Here is a 27,881-nt window from a genome sequence, read left to right as displayed (position 1 = left end):
CGTCCTTAGTATTAGCTAACATGCTAATGTGTTTACGAGTGTCTGTGTTAATATAATTAACTTACAATGGCATTCTTTTTATAATGTTTCAGTTTCACAAATTCCTCCGTAAATTCACCAAAACGTCACCATGTAGTTATTGAGTCTGTTTAGCTGGTTGGAGAGCTAGCTTCTGCAGCTCGTGGGTCCATGAAGACTACTTCTGTTTTGTTTGATCAACCGTTTTACTGCCATGTTACAGACAAGGTTTGGAAACAATTAAAGTATGTAAATAAATATTTTTGTGTAAATAATTAATTCTACAACATATATATATATGTGACTTATAGTCTGGTGCGGCTAATATAGGGAAAAATATTTTTGGGTGCGGCTTTTATACCAGTGTGCGCTATAGTCCGGAATACACGGTAACTTAAGGAGAAAGGGGTAGCATGTTTTTTTTTTAAATCCAGGTCAACAAACCACCCTCTAATTAATTTGGGCACAATGTTGTTTAAGCAAGAGGTCTTTAATGTTTTCCATTTTTTTTGTTGTGTTACAAAATTATAAATTTTTTCACTACAAACACTAGGTTGTGAGTTCAAACCCTGGCCGAGTCATACCAAAGACTATAAAAATGAGACCCATTACCTCCCTGCTTGGCACTCAGCATCAAGGGTTGTAATTGGGGGTTAAATCACCAAAAATGATTCCCGGGCGTGGCCACCGCTGCTGCCCACTGCTCCCCTCACCTCCCAGGGGGTGATCAAAGGCGATGGGTCAAATGCAGAGAATAATTTTGCCACACCTAGTGTGTGTGTGACAATCATTGGTACTTTAACTTTTTTTAAAAGACGCTCTGAAAATCCCTTTTCCCTTTTTCAAAGAAATCTGGGATGCTGACTTCGTTCCAGGACGCCTAGCGGAGTGCCCTTTTGGCTTATAGACATAACATGCACCCATGGACTACTAAACAGACCCCCTGCAGTATGATGGCTTATGGAGCAACGCCCTGAAGGCTGCAGCTTCGGACCGGATACTCGCCCCTTTGCAAGTCTTGAGTTTTTTTGTGCCGTAACGTGTTCATATATACTCTTTTGCTGGTCTCAAACTGAACCCCCTCCCCATCATAGGAGCTTAGTTTGGGATCTGCTCCTCCGCCCCCTATGTTTACCCGTTTCCTACTTTTTTTACGAGGCGCCGCCAAGTGGCGACCCATCAGTCTTCCTGTCTACCCTGTATACCGTCTGTTCTTGGACGGGTTTATCGTGAACATTTAATTTCGCTGTACTTTTTAAGTGCAATGACAATACAGTTCCATTACATTCAAAATAAACTAGCTGGTATTTGAGAATGGGCTCTTGACCAATCACGGGAAGCCTGCCATAGCCTCGGGATTGGCAGAGCAGTGAATAAACCGAGACTGAGAGACGTCTTCGGCCTCTGTTGATCTGTTCTCTAGGTGTTGGATCAAATTTCATGAGTGTTTAAAGACATTTATATGTGTGGAAAAATCACGGGGAGAATATAAAAACATATTAAAGTAGTGGGTAGAGCAACGGTGCCAGAAACCTGAGGGTTGCAGGTTCGCTCCCTGCCTCTTACCATCCATAAAATCGCTGCTGTTGTGTCCTTGGGCGGGACACTTCACCCTTTGCCTGCGGTGCCACTCACACCGGTGAATTGAATGATGAATGATAGGTGGTGGTCGGAGGGGCCGTTGGCGCAAATTGCAGCCACGCTTCCGTCAGTCTACCCCAGGGAAGCTGTGGCTATGAAAGTAGCTTACCACCACCAGGTGTGAATGAATGATGGGTTCTACATGTAAAGTGACTTTGGGTACTTAGAAAAGCGCTATATAAGTCCCAGTTATTATTATTATTATTATTATATTAAAGTCGAATCAACCAAAAAACTTCACGATTAGGGATCACGGACCCCCAGTTGAAGACCTCTGTTTTAAAGCCACTTGTTAGAGGAATATTTTCCAACATTTGGGCAAAATCGAACACCTTAGAAATGACTAGCTCTGGTCTTGGTTCTGCTCTGCTCAAAGGAGATAAGCAGAATAAATGCACCCTGTGTTGTATATCTTTGCAAATACACCCACATTTGTATCTCATTACGGTTCTGGAGGAAGAAGTACCAGGTGCAGTTTTGATCTCCATCAACGGGTTGAGACCTGGGTGGACAAAAGCATGGAAGGTGGGCGACCGTTCTAGAGAAAGCTCCGGAACTTTAGACAGCTCGGCCTACTATAATTTTTACTTACTTATTTTTTGTAGAATGACTTATTAAACTTCAATTCTAGTCACCTCTTATCACTCTAGACCAGGGGTCTCAAACTAAATTTACCTGGGGGCCACTGGATGCAGAAACTGGGTGAGGCTGGGCCGCAAGAAAAGATTTCTTAAAAAAATCTAACATGCACTTTTGAAAGAATTCATCTTCTTTGAATGGCTTTCCCGCCGTAACAACATACTTGCCAACCCTCCCGATTTTTCCGGGAAACTCCAGAATTTCAGTGCCCCTCCCGACAATCTCCCGGGACAACCATTCTCCCGAATTTTTCCCGATTTTCACCCGGACAACAATATTAAGAGCTTGCCATGATGGCACTTCCTTTAGCGTCCTCTACAACAGTGGTTCTCAAATGGGGGTACACGTACCCCTGGGGGTACTTGAAGGTATGCCAAGGGGTACGTGAGATTTTTTTTTAAATATTCTAAAAATAGCAACAATTCAAAAATATATAAATATATTTATTGAATAATACTTCAAGAAAATATGAATGTAAGTTCATAAACTGAACATCAAATCAAGTAGGCTATTCCATTCATTACAATGCAACAATGCAATAATCAGTGTTGACAGCTAGATTTTTTGTGGACATATTCCATAATTGTTGATGTTAAAGATTTCTTTTTTTGTGAAGAAATTTTTAGAATTAAGTTCATGAATCCAGATGGATCTCTATTACAATCCCCAAAGAGGGCACTTTAAGTTGATGATTACTTCTATGTGTAGAAATTTTTATTTATAATTGAATCACTTGTTTATTTTTCAACAAGTTTTAAGTTATTTTTATATCTTTTTTTCCAAATAGTTCAAGAAAGACCACTACAAATGAGCAAAATTTGCACTGTTATACAATTTAATAAATCAGAAACTGATTACATAGTGCTGTATTTTACTTCTTTATCTCTTTTTTTCAACAAAAAATGCTTTGCTCTGATTAAGGGACACTTGAATTAAAAACATTTTCACAGGGGGTACATCACTGAAAAAGGGTGAGAACCACTGCTCTACAACATGTCGTCGCGTCTGCTTTTTCCCCATACAAACAGCGTGCCGGCCCAGTCACATGTTGTATGAGGCTTCTGCAGACACACGTAAGTGACTGCAAGACATACTTGGTCAACAACCCCACAGGTCACACTGAGGGTATAAACAACTTTATCACTGTTACAAATATGCGCCACACTGTGAACCCAAACCAAACAAGAATGACAAACACATTTCGGGAGAACATCCGCAACCGTAACACAACAGAAACACAACAGAACAAATACCCAGAACACCTTGCGGCCCTAACTCGAGGAGGGTTTGGTTGTAGTGTGTGTGTGTGTGTGTGTGTGTGGGGGGGGCGAGGGGGGGGGGGGGGGGGGGCTGCATGGGATTCTGGGTATTTGTTCTGTTGTGTTTATTTTGTGTTACGGTGCGGATGTTCTCCCGAAATGTGGTTGTCATTCTTGTTTGGTGTGGGTTCACAGTGTGGCGCATATTTGTAACAGTGTTACAGTTGTTTATACGGCCACCCTCAGTGTGACCTGTGTGGCTTTTGATCAAATATGTCTTGCAGTCGCTTACGTGTGTCTACAGAAGCCAAATACAACTGTAGAGGACGCTAAAGGCAGTGCCGTCACGGCACGCCCTTAATATTGTTGTCTGGGTGAAAATCGTCAGAAATTCGGGAGAATGGTTGCCCCTGGAGATTTACGGGAGGCACACTGAAAATCGGGAGGGTTTACAAGTATGACGCTGTCAAGCGCCATTCATATAAAACTCTAGGGCCGCACTAACATAACATTTTCATATTAAAGTGCGAGCCGCAAAATAACGTCTCTCCGCGGGCTGCGTGTTTGAGACCCCTGCTTTAGACAGCCTTAGAAGAAAAGGATCCGGGTGGACTCCTCCCTCCGAAAGACGCTATTTGAGGAAATATTGCATGTTTCTTTCGAGCACATGCCCCTGAGCTCACTTTCCCTCCTACCTATCGGTTGAAGATTAATTTCTAATTACATAAAACACTCCAGGAAGACGTAAAAGGCAATTGTGCAGCCTGACCTCCGCAGGGTCACTTTTCAAATTCAAATTCATAGTCTGTTTATCGGATAATAAATTGAGCATGAAAGATTAATTTGCATTTGGCTCGTCAGCCCCGCAATACGAAGGAGCAATTTCTATACAGTCGAGCCCGGAGCTTAATAACCCTGAGGAAAACCTGGCTTCTCAAAATGTGATTTCTTTCAAGGGCACTGGGGAGATGCACCGCGGTAACATCTCGGCTCTGACTCGTGCTAAATTCTTGTCACTCGCAGCCTGAGCCCACGTATCAGACACGGTTAATGCGTTATCACACATTCAATGTAATCAAAATCCTAATTAACGCCATTAGAATCAAGCCTTTTAAATCTGGGGCTTTCTGGAAATCACCATGGGTTTATAGTGGCGGGGTGTGTTCGTGTGACTTGAGCGTGTATTCCAAGCTCGCCGAGCTGGTAGGTCGGGGGCGGGGGTGGTCACCTCTTATCCGAAGCGGGCCTGACACGGGCATTTTTCTTCCTTTTATATTCTATGAATTAATTTGTGCAAGAAAAGCTGCAGCACTGAGGCAGCGAGAACCAAGAACAGGGTGGTGCCATGCAAGCAGCCATCTAGTAAATAAATGGTCACACGTTTAATCCCAGATTAAAGCTAACATTTAGCACATTTTACAAGGGTGTAAAATTCACAGTATACATGAGCATAAATAATTACTGTACAGGGTTTGGACTTTGGATTGGACTCATGTTTGGAAATCTGTTATCAGTAATTGGTTGTATTAGGTAAAGGTCAGGGTTTTCCCCTCAATGTAACTAAACATGGCGTACCGCCACGGCAAAATCATAGCGGCCACACCTCAAATAATTTTATTTTTTTTACGTGAAACCAAATTATCCTGTAGGATATACACTTAACTAATCTCACAATAAGGACATTATGTGGTTGCAGTGCAGATTCAAAAAGTCCACAAAATACACGGTAAAAACTAGAGATGTCCGATAATGGCTTTTTTGCCGATATCCGATATTCCGATATCGTCCAACTCGTAATTACCGATTCCGATATCAACCGATACCGATATATACAGTTGTGGAATTAACACATTATTATGCCAAATTTTGTTGTGATGCCCAGCTGGATGCATTAAACAATGTAACAAGGTTTTCCAAAATAAGAGAACAACTTCAACTCAAGCTATGGAAAAAAGTGCCAACATGGCACTGCCACAAAGTGCATTATTTTTTTTAACATGCCTCAAAACAGCAGCTTGGAATTTTGGACATGCTCTCCCTGAGGTAATCCTGATACCCACTACAACTATGGGAAATACTATACTTTGACTTTCACAAAGTACATTATTTTATTAAACATGCCTCAAAACAACAGCTACAAAAACAACGAAGGCACACAGCTTCAGTCCAGAGTATACTAGAGTAAAAAAGTAAACAATAACATAGTCCTCCTTTAGTGCAAGGCTGCCTGGTATACTGTATAACAGGGAATTATAAACTGGGCTCAATTTGCCCTGCTCAAACGTATTTGTATGAGTAACACAAATGTGCTGCAAGTGAGTGGTGAGTGCTTGAAGTGGCCCACCAGTCAGTCAGAGCTTCTGAAATGCTGCGTTGAGACAGGCCACAACTTGGGCTTTCGCCCTGCGGTGTTTTTTGTTGTATTTTTGTTTTTCCTCGGCGGAGTCTTTAAGCGACAACTGTGTGGTACTACTTTTTTTCGGTGTTTGCTTTCCATCCATCTTCCGCATTGTATTCATCGTGTATCTCCTTATGATTCTTGAAGAGGTGGGAGATCAAATTGCTCGTATTAAAAGAAGACGTCTTGGTTCCTCCTTGCATAACCATCTTTTTGCAGTCATTGCAAATTGCCAGTTTTTTATCAGTCAGACACACTTTAAAATAATCCCAAACCATAGACATGGTGTCGTTAGTCAGTCACCGAGCAAGCTCGCTTGTTAGCCACGGCTACAGCACCGGCAACAACACATTCTTGTTGTTGTTATGCTTCGCTCGCGGCGGTTTGATGAGGTCATCAAGCGTCGCCAGTAAACCCCTCATGCTGCAGTCGTGCTGCAACTCCTGTGTTGTGTGTGGGAGAGGGGAGGAGCTGCTGACTGGGAGACGCAACTGCTCTGTACTGCGGCGTTTTAAAAAGTCATTAATTTTACTTTTTGAAACCAATACCGATAATTTCCGATATTACATTTTAAAGCATTTATCGGCCGATAATATCGGCCTGGTAAAAACCCATGAAAACAAGAGGGAAATGTTAAAAAAACACAAAGGACACAAAAGACATTAAAGAGCACAGAGTTAATGGAACCAGCTGCCACTACAGCGGCGCCATTTCTACACTCAACTACAAAAGTAAAACACAGCAAAAAACAAAAGAATGAGCAATACATAATACACATTACGCATATACCATTGCACCAGGCAGAGCTAAACACGAGTACAGTCTAATATCCATCCATCCATCCATCCATTTTCTACCGCTTGTCCCTTACGGGGTTGCGGGGGGTTCCGGAGCCTATCCCAGCTGCACACGGGCGGAAGGCGGTGTACACCCTGGACAATATATCACCAGAAAAAGATGCTAGTTTTGTTGCTAGTCGTTTTTAATAAAAAGTCTCCAGACACTTGAAAAATTCTCAACAAAGTACATTGTACAATAAGCAGCAACATTTGAAAATAGAGAAAAATTATATAATACTAAAAATATTCGTTAATACTAGGGCTGTCAAAGTTAACGCGATAAAAACACACATTTTCTTAACAAGCGATTAGCACACGCACGTCCTTTTTTACCCACGGGCCGCCCCGTAGCGAGGGACAAGTTAGCTGCAGTTCACTAGGTCCTGATGAGCCACAAGCGGGAAAATAGCGAGCAGAAATGGGAAAAGAAAAGGGCACAGGTATTCTCTGCCAGCGTTGTTTGTCGTCCACTAGTAGCGCTCTTGCTCGTGGCTCAAAAAAAAGTCTCACTTTTAGGTGGTCTTTTAAACTTTATGTGTTTCGATAAAATAATCAATTGGTGCAATATATGTAAATTACCTAGGAGATGTATATTAAAGCAACATGTGCCCCCAGTATGTATTGACCTAATCACTGGCCGTAGAAGAACCCGAGCCACCTTTCAGGTACCCATTTGCGGTTAGGATAAAGGAACATCTGCGGTCAAAATAAATTGCATGATTAATGTGATTAATCATGCGTTACCTCGTTATATAATTGACAGCCCAAATATTAATGGAATGCATTATATAGAATCTGACATTTAATCTAATATACATACAAAAATGTAACACAATCTAAATTGAACAAATTAAAACATAACATCTGTGACTGAGGATCCAGTCATGAAATAGTGACGAGCCAGATCTAGCTGTAACGTATCAATAACTACTGACGAGAGGATTGGTCAATATTTATTATATATGTCTTTTTGTAAACCAAACCATTAAAAATGAATTGGAGAAGTGCTTTATCGCAGTGTTTATTAACCATAATGCCAGCCCGCCAAAAAAATAATAAAAAAATTCTCGCGGTAATCAGTTGTAATACAGTTTTCCACCACTTGTGGCAGTTCTGACAATATCAAACGAGAAGTCTGGCGGTAAAGTCACAAGGAAGTTTCTTAACCGCTAAAATGATGTCTAAAGTTTTGAAGCTGTTTTTTTATATGAACTTAAATTTTAGTTTAGTTTATTTAATAAATATATTTATTATGAATTATTAATAAAGTAAGTTATAATGTATTTATTTTAGCGCTGCGTAGTTGTTGAATTTTTAATGAGTGTTTAATGATTTCCTTCTTTTGCAGTATTTTTAATTAGTATTTATTTTTGTAATCAACCTGACCTAAGCCTTGATAATACTTTTTGTGATTAACACATGCTTTCATATCATTCGTTAAAATGTGAGTATGTTAGATATATTTATTGAATACGATTAAAATCAAGAGTCGTGTCATCTGTCACATCAGATTGTGCTTTGTTAGGAGTTTGTTGGCGTTTTCCTGTGTTTAGTGTCTTAGTACCGGTTAAGCGCTCTTATTTTGGTCGTTTCTCCTGTTTTGTTTGTATGTTCCGGCGAGCAGCTTCGCTCCCGCCTCTGAGCGTCTTCTCTTCGCAGCTGTTTTCAGTTTGTGATTACGGCTATTTAAGTCGAGCTTTTGCTGCCTGCCTTTGTCTGGACTTAGTGAATTTTTATTCATGTGGACGCTTCACGTGCCGCACTTCTCTGCACGTAAGTTTTTGCTGTGTTCCAGCATTCCGATTTGTTGTTTTGCAGCCTGTCAGTTTTAGTTTAGTTTTTGCAAAGCCTTCCCGATGCTTTGGGGCCCTTCCAAGCGGTACTCGTCTTTTGTTTGTGTTCGTTGTGACATTAAATAGTTTTTTTTTTACCTGCATGTTACCTCCTCGGCTTTTTCTGCATCTTTGAAACACGCCATTTTTTTGGGGAAAGAGTGAAAATAAACAATACAAAAAATATATAATATTTTTGTTCTAATAAATGCACATCAATATTGGAATTACACTTTTGACATGTGTGCATTAAAAAGGAACTTATTCTTCTTCTGATTTTTGCCTACCATTGTAAATCACAAGACAAGAACACACTTTTTTATTTTATTTGTAAAATATGGCAAATAAGAGGTGGCTATGTACTGTACAATGTTGAATTATGCTTCATCCTGCATTGATGATATTTGTAAGAAACATAGTTTATTTGTCGCCATGGAGGCACGGATTGGTGATTTAGAAGTAGCTAAAACATTGTGGAAGGATGTTAGCCGCGAGCTAGCTATGTTTTAAAGCACCGCTTGCAGAGTGGCGCTTAAGTGTTAAAAGAATCGATTCAAAACTTTTAAAAATCAATTCAAAATTAAATCCTAATTAAATGTAGTGCAAAAAAGAGAATCATACAACACTGATGAAAAATAATATACATACACGTTACACAGTGCTGAAATAAATAAGTTCTAACTTTATTAATAAATAATAATACATGTGTTTATTAAATAAATGTAACTAAAATGTAAGTGCAAACCATACCTTTTGTGCTTAAATCTCTTCTATGGCTTTAGCTTTAGACTTTTTGTTAGTTTGTTATTGTCATTACTGCCACAAGTGGTGGAAACGTGTATTACAACTGAGTAGCAACCTATTCGGACCAGAGCTGAGAAACAGATTATTTTTTGCCGGCCCTCTAGAGCAGTGGTTCTCAACCTTTTTTCAGTGATGTACCCCCTGTGAACATTTTTTTAAATTCAAGTACCCCCTAATCAGAGCAAAGCATTTTTGGTTGAAAAAAAAAGATAAAGAAGTAAAATACAGCACTATGTCATCAGTTTCTGATTTATTATATTGTATAACAGTGCAAAATATTGCTCATTTGATGTGGTCTTTCCTGAATTATTGGAAAAAAAGATATACAAATAACTAAAAACTTGTTGAAAAATAAACAAGTGATTCAATTATAAATAAAGATTTCTACACATAGAAGTAATCATCAACTTAAAGTGCCCTCTTTGGGGATTGTAATAGAGATCCATCTGGATTCATGAACTTAATTCTAAATATTTCTTCACAAAAAAAGAAATCTTTAACATCAATATTTATGGAACATGTCCACAAATAATCTAGCTGTCAACACTGAATATTGCATTGTTGCATTTCTTTTCACAGTTCTTTTTGACAGACATTTAAAAAAAATCTCACGTACCCCTTGGCATACCTTCAAGTACCCCCAGGGGTACACGTACCCCCATTTGAGAACCACTGCTCTAGAGGGCACTCCAGACCCAACAATGGACACTGAAATAAAGCACTTCCCCAATTTTTTTAATGGTTTGGGGTACAAAAACTACATATATAATATTTATTAAAAACATTTTTAAAGTATGTCCTGTCCAGCCACTTTATTAAATGTTTGGGTATAATTTTTTTTAAACAAACCAGTTTTATTTTAAGTACTATATAAATGTATCAGAGCTGATTATTTTTTTTAATGGAGGAATGTAGTTAATCATATAACTGGCATCCAATGTTATTAAAAAAGTATTGATTTTCAATCGTTTTGAATCGAAAATCGAGTCTGGATCGAATCGTTACCCCCAAGAATCAAATTTTGTGGTGCCCAAAGATTCACAGCCCGACTTAGCTTCACTTTTATCCAAAATACATCCATTCTCCCCCTATTGTCTCCACATTGTTTTCTCTTGTAAGTGCTCTCTGTGTGTGTGTGTGTGTGTGTGTGTGTGTGTGTGTGTGTGTGTGTGTGTGTGTGTGTGTGTGTGTGTGTGTGTGTGTGTGTGCGTGTGCGCGTGCGCGTGCGCGTGTGCGTGTTGATTCACACGCGCTTCGGGATCATGCGCATGAAAAAAAAAGTACTGGTATTTTTCAAAGGTTGTATAGTCAGGGCCACCTTAGTCATAGAGAGCGGGGCTGAGGGGGTTTTAAGGGCCCCTCCCAAATGTCAAAAAAACAAACACAAAACACACATTTTGAAATAAAAGATCATGATTTTACTCAATAGAACAGCAACAATACAAAAATCGCCATTTTAAAAACAATTTCGTTCATTATGACATCTCCTTTACGATTTTAGCTCAGCAGTCCGCACATTCGCCTCTCACACCGGCAACCTCGGAGCAGTAGGAAAAAAAACAAGGCTGCGAGAGAGAAAGTACACAAAATCGCTACACGAAGCAGAGCTGTCTGTGATGCATAAAACGGCCCTGAGTATAGTACCTTTTTTATTTCATTAGTACACGGTACTTTATTAGTACCTTTATACCGTACAACTCTAGTGCACTGATGAGTCTGTCACAGCCCGACCGCACCTCAGTGCGCATTCATGTGTGCGCTATGCTGAGCGCCCCTCCGGGAACGCGCCGGGCGCGCGTCACTCCGGTTGCAGCAAGCGGCTGCCATCAATCACCAGTAATCAACGCACCTGTAGCTGATGAGAAGACCTGCCTTATTAAAGCAGCACAACCTGCTATCCAGGGCCAGAACGTAGCTACCTGTTCAGTACAGTGCGTTGACACGTCAGCTCTATGTACACTCTTTTGCTCTTTGTGTTTTCTCCCTCGTCGTGTTTATCGTCTCGTGTCCTCCTTGTCGTTCCAACAGCAGACCTCCGTTTCCGCGTCACGAGCTGTGCGTCTCGTCTCCCCGTGTTCCCTCTGCTTCCCTGACTGCCTCTTGGATCTCGACCTCCCACCTGGACACGGACCTTTGACGCCTCTGTATCGCCCCCGACTTCCTGCCTATCTCACGGACCTACGCGCATGCCCTGCCCCTATTGGACATCGCCTCTCGCTCAACACTCCGGTAACACTCAGCAATTAATTTCCACACATAGTCACACTTTTGGATTATAAGTCGCAGTTTTTTTCATAGTTTGGCCGGGGGTGCGACTTATACTCAGGAGCGACTTATGTGTGAAATTATTAACACATTACCGTAAAATATATAATAATATTATTTAGCTCATTCACGTAAGAGACTAAACGTATAAGATTTCATGGGATTTAGCGATTAGGAGTGACAAAATGTTTGGTAAACGTATAGCGTGTTCTATATGTTATAGTTATTTGAATGTCTCTTACCATAATATGTTACGTTAACATACCAGGCACGTTCTCAGTTAGTTATTTATGTGTCATATAACGTACTCTTATTCAGCCTGTTGTTCACTATTCTTTATTTATTTTAAATTGCCTTTCAAATGTCTATTCTTGGTGTTGGGTTTTATCAAATAAATTACCCCAAAAAATGCGACTTATATATGTTTTTTCCTTCTTTATTATGCATTTTCGGCCGATGCGACTTATACTCCGGAGCGACTTATACTTCGAAAAATGCGGTATATAATAATTAAACATAGAGTTAAACGACGTCCCACCTATCTGTGCCGTCTCCTTCCCTCTGTACACGAGTCAGAAGAATTTCACTTAAAAATACACTCACTTTGACAATGAAATAATTATATTTTAATAATTTCAATCAATCAATCAATCAATGTTTATTTATATAGCCCTAAATCACAGTGTCTCAAAGGGCTGCACAAGTCACAACGACATCCTCGGTACAGAGCCCACATAAGGGCAAGGAAAAACTCACCCCCAGTGGGACATCGATGCATGTATTATGTATTAAATTTGCATGTATTTACATGTTTTCGAGACCGTTGCTAGCAAAAACGCTACCACTGCAAACAACGCTTGTAAGTTAAGCAACACTTCTGTAGCAACTGTGATTAATCATGATCAATCCGAATACAAAAGTGCTATTAATCTGATTTGAAAAAAAAATTAAATAATTGACAGCACTATTGAAAATGCAATGCCTTGATTTTAGTTAAATTAGTAACAGAAGGAATCAACCCTTTTGTGAGAATGAGTGAATGGGGAGGGTTTTGAGGTTGGTGCACTAAATGTAAGTGTATCTTGGGCGTTTTATGTTGATTTAAATAATAATAATAATAATAATAAAAAATAAATAATAATAATAATAATAAAAATAATAAAAAATAGTACAGTCGTAGCCATAAATGCAATTGTATTAATAATTGTCATAATTCAGTTTTCATTCATAATCTTCCTCCTCATCCGATCGGCACTTTGAAATATTGTCGGTGTCCGAAGCTCCGGGGGCCGCGGCCATATATTTCCGCCGTGACCCTGCTTGTGTTAGGGCGCGTGCCCCGGGGGCGGGCGCGCGCGCGGCATTCCGGGAGGCACGCGCCGGGTCGCGCGCGCCGACTCTTCAAACGCGGAACAGTTTGCCTCGAATAACGTCGACAACGGTAACGTAAAAGTCATTATTTGTGAGAAGTAACAATTTTTATTTTTTTTTAAAGAGTTTTAATGCCTCGTTTTGGGGCTGGAAAAAGATAATTTATCTTCAAGCGAGGGAGAGAAGAGTCACGACCCGGAAGAGAAAAATACATAACTACTTACCAATTTGACACGTTGTTGACTCGTCTAATGTTCAACAGTTTTATTCATTTATTCCTCTTTATTCTTTTTTTCAGCTTACCTTCAGTCGGCGGCTAGTTTGTGTCCGAAGTGCTGAATCTCATTGCGGGTCTGAGAGGAGAAGAAGGTTTGTTAATCCGTTCGCCCGCCAAAAATGAAACATACACACACAAAAAAAAAGATGTCCAAGCTATTAATATGGCGGTTGAGTTATGTGGAATAATAATGTTCCATTCCATTCACTGCGGCACAAGAGGAGGGAAGAATACATGGCGAGTCCAAGCTGCAGACTATGAACCGTTTTTGGTAAGCATCTCTCTCTCTCTCTCTATCTCTCTCTCGCTCTCTCTTTCTCCCTCTCTCTCTCTATCTCTCTTCCATCCTTGTCTCTCTCTCTCTTGGCAGTGATGTGCTAAAGAACTCTTCAATTTGAGTTAATTGAAGGCAACAGGGACAAATTTGAAAAAGATGTGACGTCAGAGGTGTCCAAAGTGCGACCGGGGGGCCCATTTGTGGCCTACGGCACATTTTAAAAATACTATTTAAAAAAAAAAACACATAAAGTGGAATTAAAGAGTAAAGAGGCACAATGTAATGACATATTGGAATATTGACATTGCAAGGTGTTGGTATTTTTGTGTACAGGAGGCGGCGTGTAGGTAAGATGATTATTTCATCTTTAATCAGACTCAGAAATACTTTATTAATCGATTAAAGGATTAATAAAAGTTCTAGCTCTATAAAAGAATCAAGTTCTTTAAACATTTTAAAAAAGCGTTTTAAGCTAAATTTATTGCGACGTTATGCTTAGTACTTTTAACACACCCCTTATGGTTGAGAAATTCACATTAGGTCTTGACCTCTGTATGTATGATGAGATTAGCGCAGATCTTCAAGATGCAACTTTTTAATCAAATTTGAATAATAGGATATTGAGACTGATTTGGTGGATTTAAAGATTCCTTTTTTTATTTATAAATGAAATTGTAAATAGGTATTTGGTGGGTAGATTTGAAAATGTATTGTATTGTATTGTATTTTGTATATTGTTGATGATGTATATTTCAACTGTGGGTCCCTGTCCATAACCTTTTTGCAGAACGGACTCTGGATATTAACAAAAGAAACAATAATGAAATACAAAACTGTGTTTGTCTGTAAACAAAATAAATACAAAAAAATATAGAGGGGAAATTAAGATTTTCAGCACAATCCCATTCAAGAGTAGACAAACATTACAGGGAGACAGAACAGGATCGCTGGCGGGTCTGCCAACTTCCGGCGCCTCTTACAAAAAAAGGTGAGAAACAGGTAAACACTGGGGAGGTTGGGTGGGGGGGCGACTGAGAAAAAAATAATAAAATTGAGTCCAAACTTGGGCCCCTGGAGAGGGGGTCCAGACTGAGGCAAAGGGAAAAAAAACCTCATAGCTATAGCACATATAAGCATGTGTGTAAGAGGGAAACATCAACGAACACAAAGGACATTAAAAAAGCAGAGCTGATGCAACCAGCCATTTGTACATACAGCTACAAAAGTAAAACAACAACAAAAAAAATACAAATAAAACACATATACACTGCGTTGGCCTCTGCAGTGTCCACGCCATCGTCTGCTGGGGTGGGGGGAGCATGGCCAGAGACCCTCGGCCGCCCGCTAACTCTCGGCCAGTGTCCAATCTGCATGGATGAGCGAGGATGCGTCCAAGGAGGCCGAGGTGTCCGATACCTGCTAAGCAAGGGAAAATACAAAAACAGGGTTGTGTCGCGGGGAAGCGCATGTGGGGCTTAAAGCTATCTTAGCATAGCATAGTCATAGTGAGTAGCAAAAACTCAGAACGGAAAAGCTATGCCAGTATAGCGTGAAACAGTCGCCAGCGGCGGACAATGTACCCGCTCCGAGTGAATGGTGAGACCGCATATAAAATGGGGCGTGATTAGTGTAAACAGGTAGGGACACCAATCGATAAATAAAGGCAGGTGCAGAGAACAGCGATCAAAGGTTGGTCACGTGACAGCAGGACAACACACACAGGAAGAGGAAAACTAAATATTAGTGCCCGACAAGAACAAAACACTAGCATAGGGAATAATAACAACAAAACAGCACAGGTCATGACACTAATAACAAAGATGCCATGTAGGCAGTTTTGAAACTGGCATTGCTAAAAAAATTATTAATCTGAAGTGGATCTAGAGAGTACAAATTATATATATTGACATTTACATTTATATATATATATATATATAATCTCAAACACTTTGATGACTGAGACCCTTTTGGGTCCCCTGGACCTTTAACATTCACCAAAATCGAGGGAAGCCCTAATGGTTACAATACATATTGTATTGGTTTTAACAATGAAAAATATCAAAATGGCCTCGCATGCTTTTATTTTTCAGTGTGCAACCCTCTGTGGAAAAAGTTTGTACAGCCCTGATCTACATCGCTAATGTACATCCTCCCCATCTTCCACTAATAGCAAACTCTGCTGAAAAGAATTGAATTAATGACCTCTTTCTTTATATCGTTAGAGCAACCATCTGTATCAAGCACCCCCAACACCCCCCTGCACAGGCTACCACCATGTGCTGTATTTACATTTTTTTCTCTTTTTTTAGCCTACAAGAGCAACAGTTTTTGAGAAAACGCTCCATAAAAATTGGCAGTAAGTAGCACTGGTGGAGGGATTAGTGTCCAAACAAAAGAAGGAATGTTCTAATTCATTTTGGACTGCTAGTTTGTAAGTATCACAGTACCTCCCAGGGTAGTAATAAAATAAGATGGAATATCAGAATTCTGGCTCATTCCCTGATTCTAGTCTGCCTCCGTTTAAACGGGCCAAGGGCGTATAAATGAGTTTAAAATGGGACGAATATAACAAAAAGTCTCTAGACAATTGAAAAATTCTCAACAAAGTACATTTGTACAATAAGCAGCAACATTTAAAAATAGAGAAAACATATATAATACTAAACATATACGTTAATACTAGGGCTGTCAAAGTTAACGCGATAAAAACACACATTTTTTAAACAAGCGATTAGCACACACACGTCCTTTTTGAGCCACGGACCGCCCCGTAGCGAAGGACAAGTTGGCTGCAGTTCACTAGATCCTGATGATCTAGGCACAGGTATTCTAGTTGTTTGTCGTCCACTAGTAGCACTCTTGCTCGTGGCTCAAAAACACGTCTCACTTTTAGGTGGTATTTTAAACTTTTTGTGCTTCGATAAAATAATCAATTGGTGCAATATATGTAAATTACCTACGAGATGTATATTAAAGCAAACTTACAGTAAAAGGGGGGGTCGGGTGTTACCAGATAGATATCTACAACCTCATATAACCTAACCCAAAACCTGATAGAAGTGTGAACATAATGAAACACATATTTAAAAGGCTTCTTTAAAACATCAACTTGGCACCAGTTCTCACCTGGGGCCTCATGTTTTAAGAGTTGCATGGATTTCCTACTAAAACTGGACGTTTGTTCAAATCCAGAAAACTTTGTACACAAGAGAAAATTAAGACCTACTGTATATATTTTTAATTGTGCGCACGCACCAATCTAAACACATTTGTTTCTGCATCGCAATCAGAGGCCACGCCTTCTTATAAATATGCCAATTATATTGAAAGTAGCCATGTGCTTGAGCTTTGCACACTCTGCCCAATCACAATTCAGTAGGAGGTGTTTCTTTCTTGTGAACGACAGACCGATTCTTCTCTCTTGTTTTTGGGGCGGCATCCACCCTGATCAGGAATCATGGAAGCCCACGCACGATGGTCCTGTTAAAACAGAAACCAACCTTGGTTCTACCGACGCAGGTCGGCCTCCTGCGAAACCCGGTAGTTCCTCCATGATTGCGCAGGTTTTCGGCTGTCCGCCAACGGACTTGCGCCAGTGAGGCAGTGGGGGTGAGGGTAGGACATCGCGAACCATCTCAACATCCGGCCGTCCAGCCGCATGACCTAATCATCTTAATCGCCATTGTAACAAAAGAGAAGGATGAGGCCGCAGATTCAGGCGTCAGCGAAGACAGGCGTTTGCACTAGGATGCGGTAGAGGAGGAAGACCTCCAGCCCTGATCAGCTCCTCTCATAGGCTACGTTTCCCCGCCATTGAGGACGATAGTTTGAACAATGGCCTGGTAGATTCTCCCTTTGGTCACCAAGGCGATCTCCTTCCGGTCCCACAGGCAGCGCAGACAGTACGCTTGCGAGCCTGTCATCGCCATGTCTCCGAGAACTGAACACAGGCGGGGGGGAAAAAAATAGCCAGGTCAGAAAGAAGAGGAAGACGATAGATGTGCGTGGCCAAAACAGACTAGGCGAAATTTGAACAAAATGTAACACTGTGTTCATACTAGGGGTGTAACGGTACGTGTATTTGTATTGAACCGTTTCGGTACGGGGGTTCCGGTTCGGTTCGGAGGTGGACCGAACGAGTTTTCACACGAACATATGAAGTAGCCGCCTAAGCTAAATTCTTAACAAGCTGCTCTGCTTTCTGCCTCTGTCTCCTACACAGCACCCAGCATTGTCCCACCCACACAACCATCTGATTGGTTACAACCTTAGCGGTAACAGCCAATCAGCAGTGCGTATTCAGAGCGCTTGGAGTCAGTGCTTCTGCGGTGGGGTTAGCAGATAGGTGTTTAGCATGTGAACATCAGGCAGCGGACTCTCCCCAAATTAAAATAAACACCTCCCAGTCAACTACTAGTAACATCACTATGAGCCCGTTGACCTTCTAGAAACAAACTGCAGCTCAGCTCGCTCGCAGTTCTGGCTTGAGGTGAAGGCTAATTAGCTTTTAGCGTAACGTTTGCTCATTTTCTGTGTGTGTGTGTGAGTGTGTGTTAGCTCATTGTGTGTATGTGTTTGTGTGTAATCATTAGTAATGTAGCAGCCTAGTTTTGAATGGCAGGGACCCTGCTATCACATGTTGATAAAAATATAACATTTACATAATAAAAATCAACTACAGGCTTCCCAAATGCTGTAATAAATTAAGCATGATGAGTTGACTTGAAACTGTTTAATGTTGCACTTTTTATATGTAGAAGAAAAGTTTTGTCATTTTATTTAATCTGAGCAACAACTTGAGGCAGTTTAATGTTGATTAACGTGGGCAGAATTATTATAGTGTTCCCAATGTTAAAAGGATAAAGCCATTGTTTACAAATTTGGTAAATAAATAACCAAAAAATGTATATTTTGTTGTTTTCTTACTGTACAGAAAATGAACCGAACCGTGACCTCTAAACCGAGGTACGTACCGAACCGAAATTTCTGTGTACCGTTACACCCCTAGTTCATACAGTAGCCTACTCACAGCCAGATTCGAGTTTCCTGTTGGAATGATTTAATATTTGGTTTGCAATATTAAAAATGTTAACAAGCCAGTGCTATCAAAAAGGGTACAAAACACTTTGACGCTTGTTTGATTACTCAATTTGTTATTACGACCCAGGACAGCTTTTTGCGGTACTATATATGAGACCGTTGTTCTCCTTTCTGTATAAAATTAATTAAGGTTGTCAAACGTATCAGTGCTTCGGTACCAACATGCTCGTATCATCAGTGCCGAATGCTATACAACCATTTTTCCTCAGCAAAACCTGTCAATTCTGGGCGCGTGAGCACTGAGTCAGCGCCGAAGAAGAATGCCTGCTCTCTTAAAAAAAATAATTCAGTGTTTCCATATATTTGACGGGGAAGTCTCAATTTCCTTTACTTAACCAGGTAAAGACTCATTGAGATTAAAATATATTTTCAAGTCCGTCACAAATGCAGAACGAGGGAGGACGAGTTAAAGTTAAAGTACCAATGATTGTCACACACACACTAGGTGTGGCAAAATTATTCTCTGCATTTGACCCATCACCCTTGATCACCCCCTGGGAGGTGAGGGAGCAGTGAGCAGCAGCTGTGGCCGCGCCCGGGAATACTTTTTGGTGATTTAACCCCCAATTCCAACCCTTGATACTGAGTGCCAAGCAGGGAGGCAATGGGTCCCATTTTTATAGTCTTTAGTATGACTCGGCCGGGGTTTGAACTCACAACCTACCGATCTCAGGGAGGACACTCTAACCACTAGGCCACTGAGTAGGTTGTAAATAAAGACATGTGCTGATTGTGATATTAGCAAAATCAGGAATCGTTTGGTAAAACGTTTAAAAGGCAGCAATACAGCATCAATCACATAAAGAAACACATTTGAAGATTAACCTTAGACTGAAATACAAATACAATATAAATTAGTCATCTACGCCATCACAACAGTCTTTGCATTCCGTTCTTGGAAGGTTGTGGTAGGGCAGGGGTGCCCATTACGTCGATCGCAAACTACCGGTCGATCGCGGAGGGTGTGTCATTCGATCGCCAGCCAGCCTACACCTAAAATATAGCGATCATCAATCCTCACAAAGACGTCACTTGATTGACATTCACGGCACCCGAGGGTCTTGTGAGATGGCGCTGGCTGCTGCGAGCTCATTATTAAGAAAAAATTACCGACAGGAAGGCGAGAAACACTTTTTATTTCAACAGACTCTCGCGCCGTACCTGCCGTCAAAACTCTAAAGACCGACTGCACAGTTCCTATCTTCACTATAAAAGCACTGCTTCGTCCTGCCTGCGCTAACAAAATAAGAGTCTCAGAAAGCTATTAAGCTACTGAGTTTGCCGCCAATGTATTTCTTGTAAAGCGTATAAAAACGAGTATGGAAGCTGGACAAATAAGATGCCAAAAACCAACCACTTTCATGTGGTATTGGACAGAAAGGAGGACTTTTTTTCTCCTCCATTAAAAAATGCAGACGTTATCAGCACTACTGTCTGATTCCAATCAATGCAAGTCATCATAATCAGGTAATACACTAACTTATATTCTTGTCTTCATGAAAGAAAGGAATCTATATGTGTTAAATAGGGGTGTGGGAAAAAATTGATTCGAATTCGAATCGCGATTCTCACGTTGTGCGATTCAGACTCGATTCTCATTTTTTAAAAATCTATAATTTTTTTTATTTTATTTATTTAAATTTGTAATTTTAATTTTAATTTAATTTTTTTTTAATTAATCAATCCAACAAAACAATACACAGCAATACCATAACAATGCAATTCAATTCCAAAACCAAACTCGACCAAGCAACACTCAGAACTGCAATAAACAGAGCAATTGAGAGGAGACACAAACACGACACAGAACAAACCAAAAGTAGTGAAACAAAAATGAATATTATCAACAACAGTATCAATATTAGTTACAATTTCAACATAGCAGTGATTAAAAATCCCTCATTGACATTATCATTAGACATTTATCAAAAAAAAAAAAAAAAGATCAATAGTGTCACAGTGGCTTACACTTGCATCGCATCTCATAAGCTTGACAACACACTATGTCCAATATTTTCACAGAGATAAAATAAGTCATATTTTTGGTTCATTTAATAGTTAAAACAAATTTACATTATCGCAATCAGTTGATAAAACATTGTCCTTTACAATTATAAAAGCTTTTTACAAAATCTACTACTCTGCTTGCATGTCAGCAGACTGGAGTAGATCCTGCTGAAATCCTATGTATTGAATGAATAGAGAATCGTTTTGAATCAGGAAAAAAATCGTTTTTGAATCGAGAATCGTGTTGAATTGAAAAAAAAAAAAGATTTTGAATCGAATCGTGACACCAAGAATCGATATTGAATCGAATCGTGGGACACCCAAAGATTCACAGCCCAAGTGTTAAACATGCTTGTATTATCATTAAACACATTTACCTTGTTAACAAAAATATATTTCATAAATAAATAAATATATATTATATGTATAAATGAGGTAGATCCCCTCGACTTGGTCAATTGAAAAGTAGCTCGCCTGCAGAAAGTGTGATAGGGTGTGAGTAGAACCAAACAGAGAGATATCTGTCAAACACAAGGAATGCAGCACGGGATATAAAAGTATCTTATCTTTTGTACATAAGGACAGGCCAATAGAGGGAGGAGATGCAATACAACATAAATCACACAATGACAGTTTCTTAGATTAAATTGGTGTTAGACAAGAGTACTAAAATATTAATTTTGCCATAACAATGGCGTGGGTCAGATTCCCGAAATGCAGGCCTTGTCGAGCGCCGGCCCCAAGCCGTGATAAATGGCGGGACTGGAGTAAAAAACTCAGCCAAACAAATTATGTTCTGTACCGTATAATTGTCACAGACTGAGCAGGGGGTGGCAAACTTGTGAATATTGCACCTTTTGAAGGTGACACCGTTGTGCCACAACAGGAGTGTAAACATTGGCACTCAAGTTCTCTTGCCCTGTTGTGTTGAAAGCAATCGCAGCCAGACCTTTTATACTGCACGTCTCACCAGACGCCGGCACGGTCACGTCGCCTATTAAATGATCGCAGCTCATAAAAAGCACATTAAGTTGTAACATCCCCTACTTTTACTAGGATCCGTGTAGAAAACAAAGGCAGTTAAAAATGACAAATGCGGGGATTTCCGTGTGAAGGAGTCAAATCATATCTTGTCATGCTGTAGGCTATGCCTGCCAGGTCCCCTTACGTCTGTGGTTTGCAGCTCAACCCCCACCTACTTTTATTACAACCTTGGATTTCTTGTGTTTTGACCTGCTGACCCTCCTGCCAGGCACCTTAGGATTTATCTGACATGGAATACACTCATACCGACGTACTGATCGCTGTTGCCCCTGGGATGTTGAAATTCATAAAGTACACCCACTTATATTATTTCACTGGCTACTAAAATGGACTCTTTGACATAAGGCACACTTCCACTTGCTGTATTTAAATAAGACACGGGGAAAAAGTAAAATGAATAATAAGTGTCAGTGACCTCAACACTTTTACTGTACTTGATTGGAAGTCAGGAACTAGGGTTCAACGGTATATCGGTACTAATAAAGTACTGTGGTACTAATGAATTAAAAATGGTACGATACTGCTTCTAAAAATGTTCTAAAATAAATTGTTTGTTAAGTAAATACAACAATCCTCACATTTATTGGGGCAATGCATCTTTGGACAATTTTTACCAATATTTTAAGTCAAAGCATAATCATTTTGTAAACGTATCAATAAGTCTTTGAAGTACATTATGCTTGTGTAAGGTACTTTTTTTTTAAACCTTTATTTTGTAAGTGCAGTCAGACCAGATGTTGCGCACAGCACTGCTGTTCTGAATTTGACGAACAAGAAGACGACTCGAGGCTGTTAAAAAAAAATAAAAAAATAAGCAAATAAAAGTTGCGACTGTTGTCCTATTTGTACATTGACCTACATTAATGATGTCGTTAACAACAACACAAGCAGATGAAATGTCTTGTGGGCGTATGGATTGTTCTGGTTGGCTTCAGCTTTGTAGTTTAATTGCTGTTTCAAGGGGCTGTCTCCACATTATTTAGTTAGGACGCGTTTCTGGGATGAACACATTATTTTCCCAAACAAATATTCCTTTTCCTCACAATGACCGTATTTCACTCATATTTATCTCAGTTTTTCTGATTTTACAGCGGATTCCGTTTTATTGGCCAATTCTGTGATTGGTGTTTAGTGATTATTGATCAGGCATACTAGTGCATAATAAAAAATAGCAACAATGGTGAAATCTCAAACTTTTAGTAGATGTGGTATTTTTTCCTGTTTCACCGTTACAAGCTCAGGAATTTACATGCACATTGCGAGGCCCATTAATCTTTTTTTTAAATAATATTTTATTGAGAAGCCAAAATTGAAATCCTGATCAAACTTTGATTAATCGTCCAGCCCTATAAGATATATTAATCAATATTATACAAATTTTGTTTTGTCACCAAAAACACAAAGTTCAAGATGTCAATGTTTTTCTTCAACTAGCCAAGCGTATTTTGACGTACATTGGATTGGTTTCAGCTCTTTTTTGGTTGTGTGTAAATTCAACTGCGCAAGCCTAGACGGAAGCAAAGGATGCAGTGAAAACTAAAATAAAAACAGAAACTTTAAATTCAATTATAGTCCAAAAACAAAACAGCCATTGCTGGTGGAAACCGGACATACATAATGAACTAACATTAAAAGGGAAACAATGCTGGGAAGCAAAAATCCAAGAAAGAAAAGCAAGGTAGCATACAGCTGGGTCGATAGGCAGGAAAATACTCTGATGCCATCAGGGCGTTAAATAGGAGAAGACTGCTGCTGCTCTTGGCTGCACTCCAACCCAGAAACAAACGACTCTGGAACGGAAACGTGTCAAAACTAAACCAAGACACAAAATCACAGAATGTAACATTAGCAGCTTAAAGGGGAACTGCACTTTTTTGGGAATTTTGCCTATCGTTCACAATCATTATGAGAGACAATAAGACACAAGTTTTTTTTTTTTTTGCATTCTTACTTGTAAACTCGGTGGCTAGCAATGCAGCTAATGGTAGCAATCAATTCTACCTTTTAAATCGCTTTAAAAATGCATGAAAAAAACCGTCAACAATACTTCTTTTACGTTCCGTAACCTGTATAATAACCAAGCTGTAGCGACATTGTTATTGTAAGACCGAACACTGAGGAACTCTTTTTCGAGCTAGTGTAGTAACACATCAGCAAGCTACAATATTAGCCGTAAAAGCTAGCTATGTAAAGATATAAGATAGCTTCCACGTCAGCACGGAACATGTTTGAGTTTGTAATGCACAACACTATGCGATAGAACACCAATCTGTACAGACTGAAAAACATGAACAATCATATTACAGTATCTGTAAAGAATTATTTCATGTTTTGTTTGTATACAGCTAGCTATAGACAGCCTGTGTACTGTCATTTTAATAAGACTCATGTCATGCTGCGTGTATCATGATCAATATTAAAGTTTGACTCACTTGATGGACAGTTGTGTGTTTGGTTCAGCTTGCTGGGGACGTTTCTTCCGGTTTATTTGGGTAAGCACTCCATTTATGTCAAAATAGCATGGCTTCAAATTCCACATTTTGCATCTCCGAGAAACTCTCACTTCACTCTCCTGGCTTCCATCTGCTCCAACGTCTCACTCTTCCCTTGTGCTCGCTTCTATAAGCAGTAGTTCATCCTCAGTATATTCAGCTTCAAAACTTTAAGATTGTGAATCCTTATTTGTTCAAAAAGTTGTCTTCGTTGTCTATTATCAATTCTGTCATAATTTGAAGACAGACACACATTTGTTTCCAGAAGTAGGACACACATTTGTTGCCAAAAGTCGTAAGTGCGCTGTTATGGAAACAGAAATAAATGCACCAAGGAATTGGTTCCGGAAATGATTTAAAAAAATCCCCCCAAAAGTGCAGTTCCCCTTTAAATTTCCAACATGTATGAAAGTGGGTTGCAGCATGTTGATACCGCTGGCCAAAAGAAGTGTAGTTGTTCACATAGCTGCCTTTCATGCAGCCTGCCCAGGCTTAGTTCCTGTTCAGTGCTACAGCCTGTGATTGACAGACAACCAGACCTGGGCGTTTCTCACCATAAGTCCGTTGTGATGGACTCTAGCTACACTGCAACCCTGAACAGGATAAGCGAAGCATAAAATGGATGAGTGCATTGCGGCTCAAATGTATATAACACTTGGGATGTAACCTGCGTTGAATTGCGCCTTTAGACTATTAAAATGCCATGATGAAAGCATAGGTCATGGCCTCAGTGTTGTGTGCTGCGGATGACCTTTAAAATCATCGGCTATAAGAGCAGTTAAGATGGGTACAGTTTATGGCTGAATGAGACATATTATGCTTTAACTCTTTTTGACCTGAAAATGTTGTTACAATGTCAGATACTTGTGTTAAAATCTCAAATGATAGGTTTTTTGCATTTGGAAGTGAGCCCTCAAGCAGTTTTTGGTCGCTCTGCACACTGTGTTTTACTGTGCTTTTTAAAAAAGTGGGGTCCCATTGACGTCAAAGTGTGCCGGACTTATATGAGCATGCCCATGTAAAATGCTCTAGGCTTGTCACTAATCGGTGCTACAAGACCTAATCTGTCCACGCATGTGCGAATACTTTTGTCGCTTCCTGTCAACTTGTTTTACGTCATTTATGTTCGTCACGCAAAACAACAAAACAAATGTTATTTAAGAACACATTATTTATTTTGAAACCGTACAGATCCGTACAAAAACCCGAACGAGGTGCTCAGCAGCCTTAAATGGCAAAGAAATCGATATGTTTTACTACTGTAAATACATCAATTCACAACATTGACAATTTACAGTAAGTCTATTTTTTTAGGCCAAAATTAAAAAAAACAAAAAAACATTTCAAAATGAAATTACCGTTTCCTGGACCATAGACCGCACCAGTATATAAACTGCACCCACTAAAAAAAAAGTACCTAAATATTAGCCCCACCAGACTATAAGCTGCAGATATATACGTTCTGAAATAAGTTATTTACAAAGAAAGATTTTGTAAATTTACATTCAGGTCATTTACAACTTCAGGTCGATATGTCAAATATATATATATAAATATGTATATATATATATATATATATATATATATATATATATATATATATATATATATATATATATATAAATGTGTGTGTGTGTATATATATACAAACCCCGTTTCCATATGAGTTGGGAAATTGTGTTAGATGTAAATATAAACGGAATACAATGATTTGCAAATCATTTTCAACCCATATTCAGTTGAATATGCTACAAAGACAACATATTTGATGTTCAAACTGATAAACTTTTTTTTTTTTGCAAATAATCATTAACTTTAGAATTTGATGCCAGCAACACGTGACAAAGAAGTTGGGAAAGGTGGCAATAAATACTGATAAAGTTGAGGAACGCTCATCAAACACTTATTTGGAACATCCCACAGGTGAACAGGCAAATTGGGAACAGGTGGGTGCCATGATTAGGTATAAAAGTAGATTCCATGAAATGCTCAGTCATTCACAAACAAGGATGGGGCGAGGGTCACCACTTTGTCAACAAATGCGTGAGCAAATTGTTGAACAGTTTAAGAAAAACCTTTCTTAACCAGCTATTGCAAGGAATTTAGGGATTTCACCATCTACGGTCCATAATATCATCAAAGGGTTCAGAGAATCTGGAGAAATCACTGCACGTAAGCATCTAAGCCCGTGACCTTCAATCCCTCAGGCTGTACTGCATCAACAAGCGACATCAGTGTGTAAAGGATATCACCACATGGGCTCAGGAACACTTCAGAAACCCAATGTCAGTAACTACAGCTGGTGGCTACATCTGTAAGTACAAGTTAAAACTCTCCTATGCAAGGCGAAAACCGTTTATCAACAACACCCAGAAACGCCGTCGGCTTCGCTGGGCCTGAGCTCATCTAAGATGGACTGATACAAAGCGGAAAAGTGTTCTGTAGTCTGACGAGTCCACATTTCAAATTGTTTTTGGAAACTATGGACGTCGTGTCCTCCGGACCAAAGAGAAAAAGAACCATCCGGATTGTTATAGGCGCAAAGTTGAAAAGCCAGCATCTGTGATGGTATGGGGGTGTATTAGTGCCCAAGACATGGGTAACTTACACATCTGTGAAGGCGCCATTAATGCTGAAAGGTACATACAGGTTTTGGAGCAACATATGTTGCCATCCAAGCAATGTTACCATGGACGCCCCTGCTTATTTCAGAAAGACAATGCTAAGCCACGTGTTACATCAACGTGGCTTCATAGTAAAAGAGTGCGGGTACTAGACTGGCCTGCCTGTAGTCCAGACCTGTCTCCCATTGAAAATGTGTGGCACATTATGAAGCCTAAAATACCACAACGGAGACCCCCGGACTGTTGAACAACTTAAGCTGTACATCAAGCAAGAATGGGAAAGAATTCCACCTGAGAAGCTTAAAAAAATGTGTCTCCTAAGTTCCCAAACGTTTACTGAGTGTTGTTAAAAGGAAAGGCCATGTAACACAGTGGTGAACATGCCATTTCCCAACTACTTTGGCACGTGTTGCAGCCATGAAATTCAAAGCCCTGTCTGTCTGTTAATTCACTTTACCTTTTTCTGTGTTGATTAAGCTGTGTTGAAGCAGGACATTGTGTTAAATGAAGGGTTTCTGTCTCTGATAGTTGATATAATAATGTAACTGCATCATGAAGCCTACATGAACTCCATGGTGTTCAGGGATGAATAGTCACTCCTATTGCTATTGTACTATTTTTTCAGCTATAGTTACATTAATCATTAGTAATGCAGCAGCCTAGTTTTGAATGGCAGGGTCCCTGCTATCACATGTTGATAAAAATATAACATTTACATAATAAAAATCAACTACAGGCTTCCCAAATGCTGTAATAAATTACACATGATGAGTTGACTTGAAACTGTTTAATGTTGCACTTGTTATATGTAGAAGTAAAGTTTTGTCATTTTATTTAATCTGAGCAACAACCTGAGGCAGTTTAATGTTGATTAACGGGGGCATAATTATTATAGTGTTCCCAATGTTAAAAGGATAAAGCCATTGTTTACAAATTTGGTAAATAAATAACCAAAAAATTTATATTTTGTTGTTTTCTTACTGTACCGAAAATG

The 27,881-nt window shown here is 39.6% G+C and overlaps 1 protein-coding gene and 1 long non-coding RNA gene across 4 annotated transcripts in view; one reads left to right on the top strand and one right to left on the bottom strand.

Moving 5' to 3' along the window:
- Window positions 1-13,491, bottom strand: part of tmem121ab (transmembrane protein 121Ab) — a 148,934-nt gene extending 135,443 nt beyond the window's left edge. For both annotated transcript variants that reach the window (XM_061987057.1, XM_061987058.1), the window contains exon 1: window positions 13,370-13,491. The gene's annotated coding sequence lies outside the window, so the exon portion shown is untranslated. The remainder of the gene's footprint in view (window positions 1-13,369) is intronic.
- Window positions 13,010-27,881, top strand: part of LOC133623727 (uncharacterized) — a 234,335-nt gene continuing 219,463 nt past the window's right edge. The window contains exons 1-3 of one of the 2 annotated variants that reach the window (XR_012051200.1): window positions 13,010-13,136; window positions 13,365-13,435; window positions 13,563-13,614. This is a non-coding gene — a long non-coding RNA (uncharacterized lncRNA). Of the gene's footprint in view, window positions 13,615-27,881 lie in introns of both variants that reach the window. The other variant, XR_012051201.1, reaches the window with a different exon arrangement.

Source organism: Nerophis lumbriciformis, linkage group LG26 (assembly GCF_033978685.3).
Source record: "Nerophis lumbriciformis linkage group LG26, RoL_Nlum_v2.1, whole genome shotgun sequence".
Classification (NCBI taxonomy): domain Eukaryota; kingdom Metazoa; phylum Chordata; class Actinopteri; order Syngnathiformes; family Syngnathidae; genus Nerophis; species Nerophis lumbriciformis.
Note: the sequence above shows the minus strand (reverse complement) of the source record. Positions and strands in the feature narration are given on the sequence as shown.